General features: G+C 54.4%; 1 protein-coding gene and 1 pseudogene across 3 annotated transcripts in view; both read right to left on the bottom strand.

Moving 5' to 3' along the window:
- The window catches only part of Kazn (kazrin, periplakin interacting protein), a 952,488-nt gene that overhangs the window by 806,798 nt on the left and 124,764 nt on the right, over window positions 1–20,926 (bottom strand). The window lies entirely within an intron of this gene.
- Window positions 4,364–5,845, bottom strand: LOC114105411 (sterol-4-alpha-carboxylate 3-dehydrogenase, decarboxylating pseudogene; annotated as a pseudogene).

The raw sequence follows: 20,926 nt of genomic DNA, 5'->3' as shown, positions 1-20,926 counted from the left end.
AGCCAACGCAGGGGGTCGTCCATCTTCCTGAATCTTTCCTGGAAGAAATGGAGCCTGCTCTCTCATGACACCCCAAGTCCTCTTGGTCCTGGGTGACACAATCCTAGCAAACAGGGAGACAAAGGGACTAAAACCGCCACCTCCAGATGACATTTGGCTGCAGTAACACACGCTGGCATCAACGGGGCACTCAGCACACGGGGCCCTGGGTGTGCCCAGGCTACACGGGAGCAGCAGCCTCATCACCGTCACTGTCACCCCATCTCACAGAGGAGGTCCTGCACAAGAAGTCGAGGGAGACGGAGAAGGGCGTGGGCAGCCAGAGCGAGATGGCGAATGAGGACCAGGGAACGCAGCCAGAACAAAGGAGCAGGAGAGGGTCTTCCAACAAGGTCAACAGTTGACAAAAGTGCTCATGGACGCCAGCAGGGGACCGAATCAGACAGCCACTTCCACCCCAGTGCCCTTAAGTGGGGGAATCCAATAGGAAAACTAAAATGGACGCGTGGACGCAGGGGGCACCAATGAACAATAGCGAGGAGCGCGTGGACAGGGAGGAGATGAGGAAGGGAGGACACTCCAGGGACCGCACAAAGAGCAGCCAATTCCCCCACCGGCCTCCGGCTCTGGGCCCTGCTCTCTGGAGAAATCTGTCGCTGCTTTTGCAATGACCCTGCGGCTTGCCGACTCTCGCTGCGTCCTGTCCTTCAGTTCTGTGCTGTGCAGACAGTGGACCAAGATCCGAGACGGTAACAAAGTGATCAAACTGTTTCCAAAGGAGAACAGCCTTAGGACTGGGTGGCTAACGTCCCCATCAGGTGGCCCCACCTGAAACTGCACCCTCTCCAGTCCTGTCCTAAGAAAAGGGATATCTGGGGACTCCCCTAACGTCTGGAAGAGCCACGTTTCCACCAGACACCGTGACCAGAACTTCTGGTGGATCCCAAAGTCTCCCAAGCCTGACAGCTGGGCACAGAAGTCCTGCAGCCAGGTTTTCCTGGGGACAGTCCCACCTGCTCACAGAGAACCGCCAGCCCCTGCCAAGTCCTGCTGCCTCTGGGGCCCTCTAAGGCTGCCGGCTGGTGATCAGCACTGCCTTCTCCACCCCCGAGCTCCGTGCAGAAGTCTGCTCTCAGGAGGTGCCCGCTGGGGACAACCTGTGTCCAGGTGAGGCTGCTGCCCCATGTTCCCAGCACTGTCAGGCCCTGAGATGCCACCCAGATGCTGAGACGCATGCAGAAGTGGGAGGAGAGTCCCCACGCTGTGCCACACAGACCCCTCGGCATGTTGGCAGGATCTTACGAGGTCTCTGATGGAGGTCTCTAGTGTTGGCTCTGAGCGTGGCCCCTTGCTCTCTAGGAATCCACGGGATCGGGCAGAACTCGTGCCTGTTCCCAGCACTCCTCTCTGCTCCTTCAGCCTAACGGTCTTTCCGTGCCCAGTGCCCAGTGACCAAACCAAGGACATCAGGCGGTCATGACCTTCTAGTTCCTTCTAGTTAGGGTCACTGAAGATAAACTCTGTGTCCTGAGACTCTGTCCTAGAACTACCCTCTGCCCAGCCCCATCCTGTATCTTATGATGGCTTCACTCACACGTGGGCTTCAGTCTGGCCCTAGGAGAGGGAAAAAACACCCTGGGGTTTCCCACTGCAGGGTACGTGCTCATACTGTGAGAATCCAGCACAGGGAACAAAAACCATCCACAGACCACAGTCACGGGGAGTCGGGTTTGGATCTTAACCAACTGCTTTCTTGCTGTGAGACTCTGGGCAAGTTGCCTAACCTCTCTGTCCTCCCATTCTTTCTATTGAATAGCGGAATGACAATACCTCCCTCTAAGGGTCTGCGGCATTCAGATGAGGGATGGATGGGCCATTGCAGGTTTTATGGCGTAGGCGAATCTAAAATAGTTCAGCAAGACTTTGGTGCTAATTGCCGCAGCTCTTACTTAACCTTGAGAGTAGTGAGGCGCGTACAGAAGTCTGACCTTTTGAACAAGCACACACCTATCGTGAGTTCCCGATTATTTAAGACATCTAATATCGAACCTTATTTCCTTCATAAATAACAGTGACCCAAGAGCTGTAGAAATTACTTTTTTTTTTTTTACAGTAGAATGAGAAAGCATCATTTAAATCCTCATCGTTAAATCCTTCCCTACTCAACACCACATCCCGCGTCTGCCTTCAAATTATCCTTGCAAATAAAAGACTGCTGTCTCACCACTGCTGAATTGATGATACCTTTCTGGTTGGGGTGTCCAGGGACGATTTCCCTTTCTGTATGAAGTGGTGGGTTTGTGAAATTCCTCGAACACAGAAGGCAGATTCTGCAGCACGGAAACAGGGCCATTTCTGTTCAGGTTTCAAAGTAAGCAAAATGCAATTTCATTCCGTCACTGACATCTTCCGCCTCCCTCCCTGCCTCCTTCCCTCCTTTATCACATGCTCAGACCCACAGGAGACAGAAGCGTCCACGTGGCCCCTGGTTTCTCTGAGGATGGCCGTGGCTAATGGCAAAACCTGCCAAGTCTTTGCCCCGGCCTTCGTGAAATCCAAGGAACACTTTGCAGAAATAAAAATAAGAGATGAAAAAAAAAAAGACAAGCCAGGCCATGCCGAAAGCATGAGGCTTTCAATGTCTCTCTCGATCTATAGCATTTCAGAGACCAGCTACATCTTCTGGGTAACAGTCATGACCCAAAATAACAGATCGCTTTCACCTGGGTTTATTTGCCCAGCAGTGGTGACTTGAGATTTGTAATAACATCATTTTGGAAGTAAACAGGTCTTACATGGATAGTGTGAGTAAAAGCTTTTGGAGTGCGGGGGGCACTGGCACACTCCTGTAACCCCAGCAGCCCGGGAGGCTGAGGCAGGAGGATCTAGAATTCAAAACCAGCCTTGGCAACTTAGCGAGGCCCTAAGCAACTCAGTGAGACCCTGTCTCTAAATAAAATACAAAAAAAGACTGGGGATGTGGCTCAGTGGTCAAGGGCCCCTGAGTCCAATCCCTGATCCTCCCACCCCCCCCTCCAAAAAAAAAAAAAACCACTCTTGGTGTCCCAGGGCACTGTGCATGAAGTCCAGCCTCTGAAGCCTCCCTCTGCTCTCCCCTGTCAGGTGAGCATGGTTGTCATTAGGGACTGAGCTCCTGTCTCTGTGAGACCCTGCTGCCAACGTTACGTCATTTTTCCACTTGACGTGCTAAGGGACAAGCGGTCCTTCCCCTCACTCACTTGATGAAGATGCACCAGCTAATGTGGCTGCAGACCCAATTATGAGGTTCCATCCTGCCCTGTTTACCTCAGTGAGCTCCCGGGTCAATAATGAAAACCATTAATGGTCAATTAGCTGGAGACCTCGGCTGAGAATTCTGCACCTTCTCACTTCTCCATTTCTGGTCCGACACAAAACCCTGAAGGACAAGGTCAGAGCAAGTCTTGTTCTCTGTGCTGGAGGACAGACAGCTGCATTGATAACAGGATCGGAAGGGACACGGAAGTCTTGAAACTCCCAAATTTCCCTGCCACCAGCCAGCCATGATCCCGCTCTTCCTGACGGGCGGCATGCTAAAATTTTTGGAGGTGCTTTTAAATGCCAATCCCTGGCCCTGCAATAGACATTACTGAGTGTACTCTGAGAATCTAATTTTTTTTTTTGCACACTTTCACTTTATTGTAGTTTCCCATGTACCCCCTGCCCTTCAACAAAGGGAAAGAACTTTAAATTACATTTCAGTTAGGTGGAGAAGAAACTATATTCTACAAACAGAAAATCATCAGAAGATAGAAAAGCCCAGATTATTATATGTGCTATGCCCTTTTGAAGTCGCCTGATGGATTTTATGAGTGTGATGTGAAGGGATCTCTCTGTATCATCTCATGATTTTCTTCCCAAACTCAAAGAAGATTTTTTTTTTTTTTGCTCCAAACTGTGTTGATATGAAATGTGCATCTGAAGTCTCATTCATGTGTTTACAACTTCTGCTTCTCTTCTAGGATATTGTCAAAGCCATGGTTCCTTGAACAGACTCTAGTGGCTTCCACTCTAGTACTGGTTTGCATGGTAGATATTCTGGTCTCCCATTCTCAATCAGCAAATGGATTGTTTCTGACAGGTTCCTTGATTATGTACTAGAATACTAGAATGAAATGGATGGTTTCAGGGCGGTCCTTGTGATAAGGAACCTTGGGTGGGGAGAGGGGATTGTGAGTGGAGAGATACAGAGATATGGAGGGAGAACAAAACCGTATCATATGAAGCTGCCTGTTTTAAGAAATTCAAATCCAATGCTGTGAAGAGAGGAATGTCTGCTGTTCTTGTCACCCTCACAGGCACGGAGGGAGCAGGGCATGGTCTCATTTAACTAGCAAGAAGTCTTAAGCTCAGAAGGAACTCACTTGAAGGCTATTAGTTCATCAGTGCACAGGGGAAGAGGTTAGTGGCCAGAGCACACACTGAGATGGCCCAGTCTCCAGGGTGCCTCACTTGACCTTCCGCAGGTGGAGAAAGCTCTGTACGGTCCTCTCCACGGCGTCATCCATGGTGACCAGTGGCTGGGACCCCATGACCTTTTTGGCTTTTTCACAGCTGTAGTGGTGGAAGGTGGCAGCCAGTGCAACCCACCTTGGTGTGAAAGTGGGCTGGAGCTGGATGATGGGACTGACCACCATTACCAGCAGGGACACCAGAAGGGCCACCAGTAGGGGATGTGGTATTTGGGGGCCTCATAATTAAGGCCTGTCGGGATGCGGGACAGGAACGTCCAGAAAGGGATGGGTTCATCGTTGGTGATGTGAAATGCCTTCTCACCCAGTGCTGCATCCTGGGAGAGGTGCTCTGCCAGCCAGGATGTGTCCATGGACCACCTTCTCCACGAAGGTGAAATCTACCCTTATCATCCTATTGCTGGCTCTTCCCGTTTCCAATCATGAACTTCATCTGGCCCTTCTCGGATGCCTCAGTGAGGATGGGGACCAACTGGGGATCTCCTAGGCCAAAAATGCCATGGGGACGGATAGCTGTGGTTAAGAAATTTCTCTCAGGGTCACTGGCATCCACAACTGCTCTCTCTGGTAGGATCTTGGTCTCCGTGTAGTAGTCTATGGGTTTCGTGGCATAAGGAAGGTCTTCGGTTCCATTTTTGATGTCACTGCCCTCAAAGATGACACTGGCACTGCTGGTCAAAATGAGTTTCTGAACTCCAGCCTTTTTGCAAGTTTCAATGACATTCAATGAAATTCACTCTATAAAGGAGCTCCTTGTTGTTACTGGATGGTGGGGGTGATGCACAGTGGAAACCTGTGCCTACACCTTTCAGAGCTGGGTACAGGTCCTCTTGGTTGCAGAGGTCACCCAGAAAGAACTGCACCCGGGGATTCTCGAAACCTTGCTGGATATCGAATACGCTGACGGTGTAGCCCCTTGCAAGCAACGGCTCCGCCATGTGCTGCCCCAGGAATCCAGAGCCTCCCATCACTGTGCAGTTCTTGACCTTGGGAATGTCCTCTATCACATGGATCCGCGTGTCCTGCTCTCTCACTGGCTCACCAACTGCTTGTTCTATTATGGCTCAAAATATGGTCTTGTTTACACTCAACTTTTCTTCTTCCCGTCTGTCTGTAGGCGCTCTCTCAGCCTGCCTCCGCTTGTCCTTGACCTACACCCACAGAGTTCCAGCTGCTGACCACCACTCTCTTTTCCTAGCCTGCATCGAGGATCTGAATTTTAAAAAGTGACCCAGCGGGTTCTGAGAAAATTCTCAGTTGTATTTCTTGACGGGCACTTTGGACCCACAGGTTTGGAAACACAGATGAGAACACCAGCTACCTTCGGCAAGCATCAGCAACCCTTAGATGAAGATGTTTCTTATTTCTAAAAAGCTCTTTGCAAAGATTAACTGATTAGACAAAACTGTGACACCCCTGTCTCTAAGACAGAGTTCCATACGGAGGGAGGCCAGATGACTCTTACAGGGTCTTTGTCCCCTGTGTCCACACTTGGATATTGTTCCTCTTTTGAGAACATGCTTCTAGTTCTGTAACTTTCCTGCATAAAAGAATAATGCTTGCATGGTCTTTAACCTGATAAGGAGACACATAGAGATTGCTGGCATAACTCTTTAGATCTGCTTCTCTATCAGAGAGCAGCACTCCACCTGATCCCAGCTTTATCTTCAGAATCTGCATGTGTGAGTCTGTATTTTTCTAATCCCCCATCACCCCTGGCTGGAACCGCAAGTTTGGCTGCGCTGGTCGAGGAAACTCAAGACTGTAGAACAACAAAAGTGGGCGAGAGAGAGAAGTCCCTGAGCTCATGAACCTGACATTCTTTGTGTGTTAGAGGGGCAAGAAATAGTGGTTTTGTAATATGGAGAAAAATTAACAGGGCCATGTACTAATCACGTAGTAACAGGTATATTAGTCCATTTTCTATTGCTATAACGAAATAGCTCAGGTTAGATAACTTATAAAGAAAAGAGGTTTATTTAGGTCATAATTCTGAAGGTTCAAGGGCATCCCAGCAACTGGGGAGGACCTTGTAGCAGCCAGCAATATGGTGATAAGAGTGTGTGCAAGAGGGAGAGATCACATCACCAGTTAGGAAGTCAGAGCAAGGAGAGGGTTGGACTCATTTTTTTATAAACAGCGCTCTCAAGAAAACTAATTCAGGGTCCTATGAGAACCAACTACTCTAACCCCTTCCCAGGGCAGCGTCCCCAGAGGCCCCCACTAGTCTCCGCCTCTTAAAGGGCCACCACCTCAGCACACCACCATGAGAATCAGGCCTCTAACCCAGAACCCCTGGGGCAAAGCCACCTGTGAACCACAGCACAGCACGGAGCTGGGAGCAAAGAGAATCCCCTGTCACAGGGCCATCAAGGAAGGTGCTTCAGGGCAAGTGCCATTTACACCGAGCTATTGTTTCTTCCGTGCAGGAGGGAAACTGAGGCAAGGAGCCCATGGGGCAGAGCAGGGACTTGCTGGGGTTCTGGACCCAGGTTCCCTTCTATTTCTGAGCTGAGTTTTAAGACGTGGCTTCCCAGGGGGCAGAGTGTGGCTGGGACCGGCTTCCCTGTAACACAGCCACCACCGCAGGCCGGCTGTAGGGGAGGGGTTCAGAGCTCCACCTCACGATCACCAACGTGGACCCAAGGACCCTGGCAGTCCCGCTGCCCCCCAGCTCTGGGAACTTGAAAGCAGAGGGACCGCAGCCCAGATCCCTTGGAAGCTCTGGGGTTTTTCCGAGGGTTGAGGGATCAGGACCATAGTGGACCATGACATTAGCAGGTTGGTCCCCTGCCTGACCCATCCATCATCACTGGGTGAAAGACACCACCCTCCCCGTCCCCTCCCCCAGGAAGGGGGACCACAAGTCTCAAGGCTCTTTCCCTTTCCTACCTGGAGACAAGTCACGAGCATACTTGCAACAGAGACGCCGACCGACAGGAAGAGGCCAAGCCCACCTCACGTATCGATTCTCCAACGAGTTCAGAGGATGTGGATTAGATGCTCGGGCTGGAACCTGCTGCAGTAATTGGGAGATCAGACATTCGCTCTTATGTGCTATTTGAAGCCGTTTTCCTTTGGGGAACTTGCTTTTTTTTTAAATGCATTTCTGATTTGGCCCAGGATTTTAGAATAATGGTCGCTTCTGGTGCTTAGAAAAACAAAAGATTCCGATCCTGCTTTCAGCTTCCAAAGGCGAGCCGTCTTTTCGCCAGCACCTGTTTCAGGACGCATTAGCCTCTTTTGCCCTAGCTCCCTTGTGCTCTTCCTGTCTGGGCTGGTTCGGGCTGGGAGCCTGCCGGTGCGTGTGTTAGCGTGAGAGCTCTGTGGCTTCTGGTCTGGTGCCTGACTATGTGATGGCAGCAGAAATTCACCTCAGCACATCTCCATCCCAAACCCTCTGTCCCTTGTCATGTGGCTTAACGAGCTTAGTGATGCTGTCGTCCGTACAGAGGCCAAGGCTGAATGGCTGCTTCGAGGGTGTCCTCTTCACACCTGTGCATTCTATCCCAGCCACAGTATTGTCACAGAGGTGCTTCCATTTTTGCAGAGCCCAGGACAAGGACACAAATGGAGCCTCTCATCCTGTGCCTCTAAACATTGAAAATGACAACCAAGATACACTCAGGGGCCAAAACCTGTTCCCCAGGACGCGCCCTCTTGGAGAACACGGAGGTGAAGGAGACAGGCTGTCCCCTCCCTGGCCACCGACAGCCTGAGTAGCAGAAAGGACTAGCTGGGGCAGCTCAACAGAAGCTGGGGGAGAGGGAGGTCAGGGTTACTGGGGCGACTGGCCCCATCTGGACCTGGGGCAGGGCTGACCTGGGCAAGCTCCAAGGGTCGGTGTGCAGGTGCGCTGCTGCTGACTCGGGACTTCCTGTCCCCAGGTCACACCAGCTGTGCAGAGGGCGGGAAGGGGACCCTGTCTCAGGGCAGCCTTCTCAAGGGCACCCTCGTTTGCTCCAATTCCCAGATACAGCCTCTCATTGCCCCCTTACCCACCCCGAGTGCCCTCTGTCCCACGCCTCTGGCCTGGGGAGCCCAGCCATCCTCCTTTGCCCAGTCCCACGGCCCTTCCAGTCCCCACTCCAGCCCTGAACGCCCATTCGCTCTATCGGGTGCCAAACATGCAAAATGCTTCCTCACAAACACAAAGTCCCTGTGCTTTGGTGATTTGGGAAAAGGGGTCCCCTTACGGCACAGGCCCTGGACAGGGGTCCCTCTTCCCCAGGCCCAAAAGGCTGGAGCTGGGGGACTGGAAGGGCCGTGGGACTGGGCAAAGCCTGCCAGTCCATTAGGTGGACCTGGCAGACGACGGCTTCCCTCTGTAACCGTGTTCTGATGGCATCAAGGACGCACCATCTTCCCGCATGGCAGGAAGCTCTGGGACCACTGTCAGCCAGGAGACAGTCACCCGGGGCCACCCCTGGCAATATGAATGCAGAAGCAGCACAGGGTTGGGGACATGCCACCCTGGTGGGCCACCCAGAGGGAGTGTCCCGGGGCTCCTGCTTCCTGGATCCTTGTGGGTTCTCTGGAACCTACCCGTTCTTTAGCTTCATCTTCTGCCCTCTGAGCTGCTGCCTGCATCCGATCAACCCCGTTCCACTAACCTGCCAGGGCTGGCTTCCGCCACTGCTTCCAAAGCCCTCACAGGTCATTAGTCACACAACCCTCACGTTACCGAGGAAAGAGATGGCGCCATGGGCTCTGACACGGAGTCAAGCTTCACACAATATTAGTTTTCCTTCTGATCATGTCATTTGCCTGCCAAAACCCAACAATGGATTCTCCCAGTGTCCTCCACAGCCCCTCCGTCCCCAGCCACTAACACGGCCCATTCTCCCATGCATCCAGATCTGAACAAGTGTGAGCAACCTGCCTCTCCATCTCCGTGTGTCACTTCCTTCTCATCCACCCTCTGGTCCACTTGACAACCTCCACAGAAGGCGCCCCCTAGTGGCCCTGGAAGCACTTCTGCACAGAAGGCGCCCCCTAGTGGCCCTGGAAGCACTTCTGCACAGAAGGCGCCCCCTAGTGGCCCTGGAAGCACTTCTGCACAGAAGGCGCCCCCTAGTGGCCTTGGAAGCACTTCTGCACAGAAGGCGTGATTTAGGATGGCACCAGTGAATCCTTCAGCACAGAAGGCAATGAATGGTTCCAGAGGGGGTGCATGTGCTGTGGGAAGCGTCCCTCTCCCAGCAGGAAGAGCACGGTCTTCAGCCACTCTGCCACATGCATAGCTGCCCTCCATCTTGAACAAAGGAGGATCCTTGGGCCCAAAGTCTACCGGCCACATAGCTACTTAGGAAGGCAGGCCCTGCGCACTTCTCTTTTTTCCTTAATATGTTTCTGGTTGTAAATTGACACAGTATCTTTTTATTTATTTATTTTTATGTGGTGCTGAGGATTGAACCCAGTGCCTCGCCTGTGAGAGGCAAGCGCTCTACCACTGAGCTACAGCTTATTACAATTAATTCTACTCTTACTTTATAATTGAAGAATAGTGTCGGGGTCCTCAACCGACTGACGTTTGGGGATTCCTGGTGTACAGCTATTTGGGGAGCATGAGACCACGGCTCCTGGTTAGGACTTGCTCTTCCACCAGGCAGTGAGAATGTTCCATTCAGTCCCGTGCAGCTGGTCCTGGGGCGGATACGTGACCGTAGATAGGGGGGAGTTCGTGATAAAACAGCTGAATTAATAAATAAAAGTCCATTAGCTCAGCTGTCAGTGGTCTGGAAGTGGTAGCGAAAGGCGAGCCAGCTAAAATAACGGCCGCGTAAAGAGGTGCGCATTGACTCTGCTCAAGAAAACGTGTTTTTCAAGCAGGCTGTAATCCCCTCTTACCAACACGCTCCCGGGTGCACCCCGTCTATTCAGGGAAACAGACCTGGCTGGACCTTTAATCGCTCATCCTGGAGCCTACTAACTGGGCTCACTGCGCGTGTGGGTCCCAGTGTCCCTCGGCTGGAGCGGCCTTCCCTGCACCCACTCCCCACTCTGTGTAACTTCCCCGTCAGCTGATACCCAGCTACCCGCGCTGTTCCTCCTTGGCTCTGATCACGGTTTTCAACTATGTATCGATCATTTGATTTCTGATCGATACATATTTGGTACTAGACGCCAAGCTTCCTGAGTAGAGAAACCCAGTCTACGCTCCTAATGCCCGATTCTGGCTCCCGGCTTGGGCTACGGCTTTGTAGGTGCTCAATAAATACCTGATGAATGACCGGCCGAGTGACCTGCGTGTGTCATTTATTTTAAACAATTAGCCGATTCAGTCCAGCCTTGCCTCCACTTTGCCCAAATAAATAAGGTTGATAAACATGAGCCAAGACCTCAACAAAACCGTTTAGAGAGGCTGAGATTTCAGAGAAACCGAAATGTCCCTCTGTGCAGCCAGCCCCTCACTGAGGAGGGCCAGCTCTGCTCCCAGATCCTGGGGCCACAGGATAAGATAGAGGACAGACCCCTGGGAATGCCGGGGCCATGACTACAGTTCTGCTCTGGGCTCTGTGGGGTCCCTGTGTCCTGCTCAGGGCATATGCTTTCCACCCCACGGAACCCGATTTCACACTTGGGGCACGGTTGCTTTTCGTTAGCCCCATTACTCGGTGGCTAAGATGCCTGGTTCTCTTGCTTTGGGGTACCCCACCATCATCCGTGCCCACCGTCCTCGCTTTGGGACTTCCAAAATAAGCAACCCACAAAACGAACCCAACGTCCCATGCCTCCTCTGCAAGAGTGACATCCCCTACCACGTGGCACCTCAGCTGAGGAACGGCCTCCCCACCCAGCCTGCCTCTCCCCGCCCAGCAAGTCCCAGGTGCCCACTGGCTCCGCTCCCTGCCAGGCTGCGACGCCACCCGGCCTTTCCCGAGTCCCCAGATCCCACACCGCGCCCCACTCTGCACTAACGTGGGATTTCCAGAAGGTACGTCCTGTCCAGCCTCCGCCTCGATCCCTGTCCATCCACTCGTTCTTCTGACAGACATCTAGTAAGCACCTGCTGTGTGCTAAGAACGCTGTGGCAAACCAGACGGGCAAGTTCCTGCCACTGAGGGGGTTTTGTTGTTGAGAAGACCGGAAAAGACTGGAAGCTCGGGGGCATTCAGAGCCCTTTGGGACATGGCCCTGTACATTGTTCTAGAACCTTCTCCATAGCGTTCAATGCCACGCCCCTCCTGAGCCCTTTGGAGCTCATCCAACGTGCTACCTTCTCCCTGGCGGCCTGGCCTTTGCTCGCCGTCCCCTACGTGTCCCCCCACCCCCGTTGCTTCCCATCCCCTCCCCAGGTGGGAGGTGGGTGCAGGGGCCCCTCCCACGCTCCACAGCCCCCTGGGGCTCCCTGATGACACTCCTCCTCTTGCTGGTGACCGGCCGGTGGCGATCACAGAAGCAGAGATCACAGGAACATCTGGCGAGGATTCAGGTTCACAGGTGCGGGTGACAACGCATTCAGGGTCACCCAGGACCGTCTGGCTTCCAGCTGCTGTCCCGGTGCAGACCCTAAGGACACCTTCCTTCACTCCTGCCAGAGCCGCTGGGATCACCTGGTGCACCACCACGCCTGGCGCAAAGCGGCTTTTGGAGCCGGCATCCTGGTAGTGATTCCAGCTTCATTGGAGGCGTTACATAGTGTCAGGTTTCTCTTGGTTCTTGGAATGTTTCAAAGCTTTGCCTACCTCAGGGCCCTTGCACACACCGCTCCCTGTGTCTGGAAAGCCCTGTTCACCCCTCTCACTGCATAATGAATCCTTTTCATCCCACAAACATCAGGTTAAATGCCATCTATCAGAGAGTCCTTTTCTGACATTCTATGCAAACTCGGTCCCTCTTCCCCTCTGTGCTCCTATGACAGCTCCCTGGGCATTTCCGAGGGGCACATTGTCACAATGTTTTGTTTCACATGCTGTCACTCCTGCAGAACCAAACAGGAAACTGAGCACATTTCTTTGATTCAAGTCAGTCTCCTCCACCACATCGACACAGTCAAGGGCCTCCTCTTCCTTAGCTGGGAGACAGGCGTGGGCCAGCACATCCGGCTCAGATGGGTCCACATCCAGCCCGTCCAGAGGGGCGGGGCTGGCTCTGCCCAGGTGGGCAGACACCTGGCACAATGGCCTTCCAGCGAGGAGGCTTTGGGGGAAGCTGGGCCTTGCAGCCAGGGAGAAGGGAGATTTGGAGTCACTGAGCAAAGTTCAGAGACTATGATGAGGGGGCGGAGGGACAGGAGCAGGCCAGCCTGACGGGGGCCGGAAGACTGGGCTGTGAAGGAAGCCTGAGGCTCTTGGGGAAGAAAAAGGGCCCTAGCAAGGTTCCCCCCGACAGCGGGGGCTAACGCTCTGTTCTGCACAGGGAGGTCCGCCCCTCCGAGGCTCGTTTTCTGTTTTCAACAATAACATTCCCCTCCCTTCCTCCTGGGAACTAGGAGAGAGGCCATGCCAGGGCGCAGAGCTCTCCGTCATGGGACTCTGGGCAGAGAACCTAGTCTGCCTCCTGAGCAGCTGGACATGTGGTTGGGTGGCCTTGAATGTCTAGTTTTACAGGGAGCATTGGCCAACGCCCTGCCTGGCGGCCCAGCGACGGGGAGGGCCTCCCTGCAGGACGCCCGAGAATCCTCCACTTCCCACCAAAATAGTTCAGAAAACTTAAAACTCCCCACTGCCTCCTAACTGAAGGGCAGACCTCTTCCTTCGGCAAGCTTTACTTGCTCACCCAGCTGACATTCGGGCCTCCATCCCAAGGCCCCTCCATACTGTCCACCACGTCTTTGTTGAGTGAGGGGCTGGTCCAGGACACCGGCTGCCAGTTTCCACTCACCTACGATGCCCCCGATGTCCCCAGCATCTTACACATGACATCACATCTAGCCCTTCATGAAGCCAGTGAAACCAGTCCATTTGGTCCCTATTTCATTAATAAGGAACCGAGGCACAGACACATCGAATAGCTCCCCCGGGCCACACAGCAAATTTCACAGCCGTGGTTATGAGCCAGGATCTAGCTTGCACCTCACCTCGGGCACAGCTTTGGTCATCACAGCTGAAGGCTGGCGGTGGGGACTACAGGCTGATGGGAATAGAAGCCATGGGTGCCACTCAGTGTCCTGCCATGCACAGGTCAGCCCCCAAGGTGACGCTGTGTCCACCACCAGGTGTCACACCCAGACAGCCTTCTCATGAGATCCCACCCAGAGCAGGCGAGTGTCCCCAAGGCAGGGACCCTTCCCTCACATGACCTGTCACTCAATCAGGGTTTGTCAAATAAATGAACCAAGCCACCAGCCGATGGCAGACAAGCCCCAGAGCACCTCTTCCCTGTCCTTCAATGTCCCATTCTCTGTCCTCTCTTTGGGTCTTTATCGCTTTCTGTCTCAGTTCGTAATTATCAGGGCTTGACTCATCTTTCCTACTAACAGAGGGTGTAGACAGCACGGGGCCACCCCTTCCCCGTGGTCTCCGCCGCTCTGCCTCGTCCCCCATGAGAACCTTGATCAATATTTACTGAGCTCGCCCGGCTCTGCTTGCTCCTCGCTGCACATCCCTTCCCCACGCTGAGCTCATCTCCTCCATATTAACTCAAGTTCAATGTACCAAAGGGTCTAACGTGGCCGGGAGGACGGGGCGGAGGTGGCGGAGCCGACACTGCAGCCGGCCTCCAAGGCCCGGGCAGGGACCCTCAGATACGCCCAGGAGCCCACGCAAGTGTTTTCCACTTGATGTTTCTAATCAGAATAAAAATGAGCACAGCGATGAATAGGCACTAACGAACCCGCCCGGGCTGCACTCTTCACAAGGTGGGTGTAGACGTAATTTGGACTGTTTCATTTATCTATTTATTTTTACTTTGCTTGTTTTGTAGAGGACTTGGCCCAAGATGGCAGAAGTACCCAAGGCCCAGCAAATCCACACTGCAGCTCTGGGTCAATGTCAGAATTGGGGGCTGTCTGCTCCCCAGCTGGACAAGCACCGGGAGACAGGCTGCCTCACAGAGCAGCTCTTGACTGCTGGGTAACAAATGAGCACATCCCCACAGCCAGCAGGACACCCGCGGATCGCTCCACAGCTCTGCAGGTCGCAGCCCAGGCCTGACCAAACCGGGGTCCGGGCTTCGGGGTCTCACAGGCTGCAGTGGAGGGCTTAGCCAGGCTGCCTTCCTATACGAAGGTCCAAGTGGGGAAGTTCTGCTTCTGAGCTCACTCAGGTTGTGGGCAAAAACTCCTTGAGGTAGTAGAACTGTGTTCCTTGCCACGTGGGCCTGCCTACAGGTCCTCTCCCAGCACAGCCACTTGCTCCTTCAATGCTTTCTGGTGGGAGATCAAGGAAACTCTAGCAAGTCAGTTGTCATCACAAGAGGGACTGCCCATCACCTTTCCCATAGGACACCCAGACGATGGGCACCTCTGCTGGGATCCCAGGGTCAGGCGCGAGTCCCAAGCCCTGACCACCCTCAAGGGAATGCACAAGTGAACGGATTCAGAAATGGGGGCCACCTGAGGCTCCTCTGGCCGACCAACCTCACAGGCATCTCGCAGCCATGGGAAACCCTCTCCCGCCACCCTGCACGCGACTGTGGGGGCACTTCCCTGGCTGCTCCCGGTGCCGGGGGCCTTCCCTCTCCCATGGGAGTGGCTCACCCTGGACTCTGCTCAAATACTCCTCCCTGATTACAGGGGTGCCCCCTGCCGCCCCCTCTCCTCTGCTCCCTGCTTCTCAAGCCCCTGGCGCTGGGGGGATGGGCGGAGGCACCTCCCTTGGCTTCCAGGAGCTGGGGCAGGTGGGAGCAGGGCCCGAGCAACACAGCCCCTCCCTGTGGTGTGGCTCTTGTGACTGTCACATCAGTGATGGCCCCTCTCCTTCTGTAATCACACAGCTCACCGCCAACCGAGATCTTACTGGTCAACTCCCCGCACGGCTTCCCGTGTGGCTTGATTCGGGGGCACCTCTACCCCCGCCCCGGGGCCGTATAAAGCGCAAAGTAAGCGGATGGTTTTAGGTGACGAACGTGGTGCTCAGCATCGCTTCTCATTTTTTTGGTCACAGTTTTGAAATATCGATGAGGGCCGCTGGTGGAGAGGGCTCCCAAAGGTTCATGCCTTTGCAGAAAGCAGTGTGTGAACATGCAGATCATTGTCACAGGCCGTCCACGCAGGACCCCGCTGGCATTCAGCGGGAGGACCTGCCTGGGTTGAGGGGACTCGGCCCTGGCTGGCCCGGGGGGAGCAGGTACGAGGAGTGGATCCCCGATGGCAGAGCGGGGGCGGGAGCAGCCCCGGTCTGGGGCCTGCATCAAGGTGCTTGGGTTCCAGCAGGAGGAAAAGCAGCCGCGTGAGCTCCAACCCCCCGGGTGAGCGGAGCAGCCCACGGGTGGCCACTGCCTGGTGCAGGGCGCGTGGCATCAGCCTCTGCGCTCGACCACCCCTGTCCACAGAGAGGGTCAGGAGGGGGAGGCCTGGCGGAGTTCCAGGGTACAGAACGGCCCCCCAGATGGCAGCCCTCCTCAGTCAGACGGCTTTCCTTCACGTGAAGAAACTCAGGACGCGATGCCCTGCAGGGCGGGGTACCCGCCCTTCACCTTCTACGACTTTTCTCTGGTGCTTTCCCCCGAGGGCAGCGCAGCGGGTGGAGGCCCAAGGAATAAGCCAACTCACTGGCCAAGACTGTCCGTGGCCCTACTTCGCCCGGGCTCCTCTGAGGCCCTTGGTCTGCTGGGCTGTAAGGATGGCCTTAGGCCTGAGCCCCAGCGACTCCAGTCTTAAGCTCCACTTTGAACCTGCAGCCCCACCAGGCCCGCCTACGGAGCCCTGCAGCATGATCATCAGGCACAGCCCTGACACAAACAGGTCACTTCTCCCCAGCCTGCAAGCTCAGAGTGAAGTCTCTGGCAGGTTGTCCTCGCCCCGCAAGGGGGAGAGGCCAGAAGATCAGGGTGGGGACCACCAGACCAGATGCTTTAAACCCAGGGCAAATTATATCACTGAGAAATCCAGGAGCAGCTGATAGGGACTGGAAGGGTGGTCAGAAGCCCCAGAATTCAGTACACATGGTGGAGCAAACGGACAGACATTCAGCCGGCTGACACAGGTGCACACGAGCTGGAGAGCCTAATGAGGACCTGGACTGACATCCCAGCTCTGCTCCTCTGCCTGATCCTCTGCATCGTCCTCACTGCTCTCAAACTCCACCGCCACATCTTGGCCCTGGTGAGAGTCACAACTTCTCCCTACGACGCTCTCCTCAGCCAGCCGTCAGCTCCACCCCAGGAGAAGCCTGCCTTGGTTCCGGACCTGATCACCGAGGTCTGAGTGAGTGGTCATCCATCCGCTGGACTCGAGCCTAAGGCCTGAGTCTTTAGATCTGGCCCTTGAGCTGAGCACGCAGAGGGAATGTCTGTCCTGAGCCTGTCATGATTAAGAGTGTTTGCCGTGTTTAGAATTAATCTAGAATCATTCGCTGTGGATTGATTCTGTCTATTGCAGGGCCCAGCATCAAGGATTGTCATTTTTTGACTAAGAACCTACAGAGTGAAATTGTATTGAGTGATTTGAGTGAATAAAGCATTGAAAAAGGGCAGGAGCACATGGGCACTCCTTATTTCTCCCCCTGGACGGCATAAGTCGCACCTTTGCCCACCGCGACATGGGCCCAGTCCTAGCAAGGACCCTGCTTAGTCAGTTGAGCAAGAGCCCCACACTTCAGGACTCCTCCTGCTGCCCTGCAGCTGCGAGTCCCCAGCCGTCCTTGCTCTGCTCAGATCGGAGCCCAGCGTCCCTGAAGCTCCCCCTTATTTTATGGGGGTGCGAGGCTGTCTTCTTAACAGCAGCAAACGCTCCAGAGAGGCTCGGCCAGATGATGCTTTGGGTCGTTAGGTCACAGACTGTCCAGGTGATACTCGGCCCCTGCTCCTCTCTGAGGGGGTGGAACCGGGCCTGTGAGACTGGAGAGGAGTCCTCGGAGGACAGCCTGCCCTCTGCAGCGTCAGCTGGACAGGCCAGGCCAAGGGAAGCTGGGAGCCCGGCAGCCTGAGCCTCCACGGTGGCAAGGCCGACCCAGTTTGGCCCCCGAGTTGGACTTCAGGGAAGTGAACGAGCGGTGCTTCCAGTCACAGTGCACACACGTGCACACACGTACACACACGGCCCCCTCCCCTTTGCCTCTGCGAAGTTCACTCCTCAGTCGACGCAGGGCTGCTTCCTCCAGGATGCCCTCCTGGACCTCCCTGACCAAGTCGCCACCATCCCAGGCCCCCCAGGTAGCACAGCTGGGCTCGAGGCAGCTGCTGCCTGTCTGTCTGTCTTTCAGGCGAGCTCCTGAGAGGAGGGGCCCCGGCTGTTTTCCTTCACCATTACCCTGGGCCAGGCAGAGCTCCTGGGTCACAGGGGCAGAAGGACAGAAGCCAGGGAAAGAGGGAGGGAGGGAGACCCAAGAGGGAGGGTGGGGGAGGTGAGGAGGGTGGGTGCTGAGGTCACAGCGGGGGCCAGAGGCATCCCCGGGGATGGTGGACAGGTGGGTCCAACTCATGAGGAGGCGGCGGACGCTCCAACAGGCAGCAGTAGCCACCGAAGGGTCTCAGGGAGGACGAGGAGGTGACGAGGTCAGACATGTATTTATAGAACTCGGGTTTGCTGCTCAAGCAGGAGGCTGTTCAAATAGTGGGAGCGAGAAGGCGTGAGGCCGAATGAGGGCCGGGGCGGCAGGTTTGGAGAAGAGGAGGCGGATTGAAGAAATGCAGAGATAACTGGCCAGAGATGTTGGTCGGGGCTGGTGCAGGCGGCCAGCCCTGCCTGCTCTCACTCCATAGGCACCGGCACCCAACACCCACCACCTACTCCACAGCCACCCAGCAAGGAAGGCGTTCCCCGGGTGCAACTGAAGCAGAACGAGAGAGAGAGAGAGAGAGAGAGAGAGAGAGAGAGAGAGAGAGAGAGAGAGAGATATGAAGTAATTTGGCCAAATCCCACGGCTAGTGATTGAGCTGGACCTTGACCCAAACCCTCAGCCACCGGGTCAGAGAGATCCCCACTGGACACAGCCACAGTGGACAGGAATCGCGTGCCCCTTCATGGAGTGCCCATCCGGGGGGTTTAAACGTTTCCCTGATGGACAGATCTCCTCTGAGGAACCCGTCTGTTTCTGGTCGGGCAGCAAGCAGGCGGTGACCACGCTACCAGTCACAGCAGAAGAGAGGTCGCGGGAAGAGTGAGGGTTGAGGGTGAAGCGTTCCATTTTGAAGTGTTGGGGAGCATGGGGACATTCAGGGGTCACTGCTCAATGGCTCCTGGGTGTCCAGGGCAGAGGTCAAAGGGAACCTGGATAGATACTTGAGAATAAAATGGAAACGGAAGACTAAGCAAGTGACCAATATCAGTGGCTGTCAAAGACGTGGGTTAGAGTTTAGGGTTCCACGAAAGTGCTTCAGGAGCCGGTGTTGGGAACAGAGAAGGGGGTCCATGCTTCCCACCGCCCCCCACCAGGGCAGAGCTCCTGCTGCAACCCCATTACAACTACTTTACTAGAACTCCAGGTTGCGAATTGATGAGAACCACTTCTAAACAAAGGGTTTAAAATAAATAGACAAACAGATGGGTGGACAGATGCACGGACAGACAGACAAGGAAACAGATAAAGTGAACCACTGGACAGAGAAGACTTTAGTTCAAAAAGTGTGTTAGTCAGCTTTTCATTACTGTGTCCAATGTACCCAACAAGAACAATTTAGAGGAATAAAAGTTTATTTTGGCTCACGATTTCAGAGGTTCAGTCCGTGGTAGGCAGACTCCATAGGTCTGGGCCCAGGGTGAGACAGAACATCATGGCGGAAGGGGGTAAGGAAAGCCGCTCAGTTCATGGCAGCCAGGAGGCAGAGCAGGCTTGAGAGCAAGGAGCCAGAGGTAATGTGCTCCCCCAGGACATGACCCCCGTGACCTTCTTCCCCCAGCCAGGCCTGCCTGCCTACAGTTAGCAGCCATTAATCCGTCCAAGTTATTAACCCATTAGATGGATAAATATGCCGATTAGGTTACAGTTCTCAGAATCTAATCACCTCACCTCTGAACATTCCAGCATCGTCTCATACATGATCTTTCAGAGGACACCTTATATCCAAACCATAAGGAAAGGCTCAACCTGGCACCTCACCCCAACCTAGGCACACTGCCTGAGACTACAGGATGACTCTCACATCAACTGCCTGGTGGAAATGAATGCTCCGGAAAAACGACTGTCATGCTTTGACGCTTGCTCAGGTCTTAATGGGGGCAATTCAGAGACTGCCAATCACAAACACGGGGTCTGTAGCCAGGTGACCCGAGGGAGACAAGGGCCTCACCACGCCCTCTTCTTGGAAATTCAGTGAGCACCGGTGAGGAGGGGGGTGGCCACTCTGCACACGGTGCCATCTACATCTTACCCAACCAAGCTCTGCCTCGGAGTGTCAGTGCAGTGCAGGGACAGACTGCTGTGTGTCCTCACTGTGGGCCTGGCCCGAGCAGCTGTCTTCAATGATCTCTGCAAGCAACGTCCCAAGCAGGAGAAAAGTGACTTCTGTTTTGCATCAAAAGGCTGCAGACAAGATGAACTGCTCGAGCGTATTTGGATCATAGACATGAACCCTCAGGCTCCCCCCCCCCTCCTCCTCCTCCTCCCTCTTCCTTCTCCTCTTCCTCCTCCTCCCTCCTCCTCCTCCTCCTCCTCCCTCTTCCTTCTCCTCTTCCTCCTCCTCCTCCTCTTCCTCCTCCTCCCTCTTTTTTCTCCTCTTCCTCCTCCTCCCTCCTCCTCCTCCTCCTCCCTCTTCCTTCTCCTCCTCCTCCTCCTCCCTCCTCCTCCTCCTCTTCCTCCTCCTCCTCCCTCACCCCTTCTTCTTTTCCTCTTTTGTAATTTTTTTGCCCTAGTAACAAACGAATATGGATGTGTGCCTATTCCTGCCTAAATTCTGAATGACAGACATGGACATGAAACAGGGCACATCTATATTCTTTGGATATGATTTCCCCGCTTTGGTCTCTGGGGACGCTTGTTCCGGCTGCCTCTGGGATGGGGATTTTAAATTAATCTCTCCTTTGGTGGGAAAGAGAGAGTCATATTGAAGACGATTCTCAGTGAACCTGCAGCGGATGCTGCTGCTTCGGCATCATGATTAAGTGGACCTTCGTCCACTGTGCGTCTGACATTTTTTATCAAATGCCTGGTGATTCCCGAGTAGGAGATTGAAACTCATTTTCTAGAGGATTCATATAAAAAGTGCTGCTCTCGAAACAGGACTGTCACGAGGACACGTGGACCTTGTCTATTCTCTCTGCATTATGAGGCCAGCCTCCAAGCTGTCTCCACAGCACTTCTTCCTGTTTCTCCCCACAGTTATCACACCCGTTAGAGCACAGGAGAACAGTGGGAGAGGGAGATGCCCACCAG

Source organism: Marmota flaviventris, chromosome 10 (genome assembly GCF_047511675.1).
Source record: "Marmota flaviventris isolate mMarFla1 chromosome 10, mMarFla1.hap1, whole genome shotgun sequence".
Taxonomy (NCBI): domain Eukaryota; kingdom Metazoa; phylum Chordata; class Mammalia; order Rodentia; family Sciuridae; genus Marmota; species Marmota flaviventris.
This window is presented reverse-complemented; position numbering and strand designations above follow the sequence as displayed.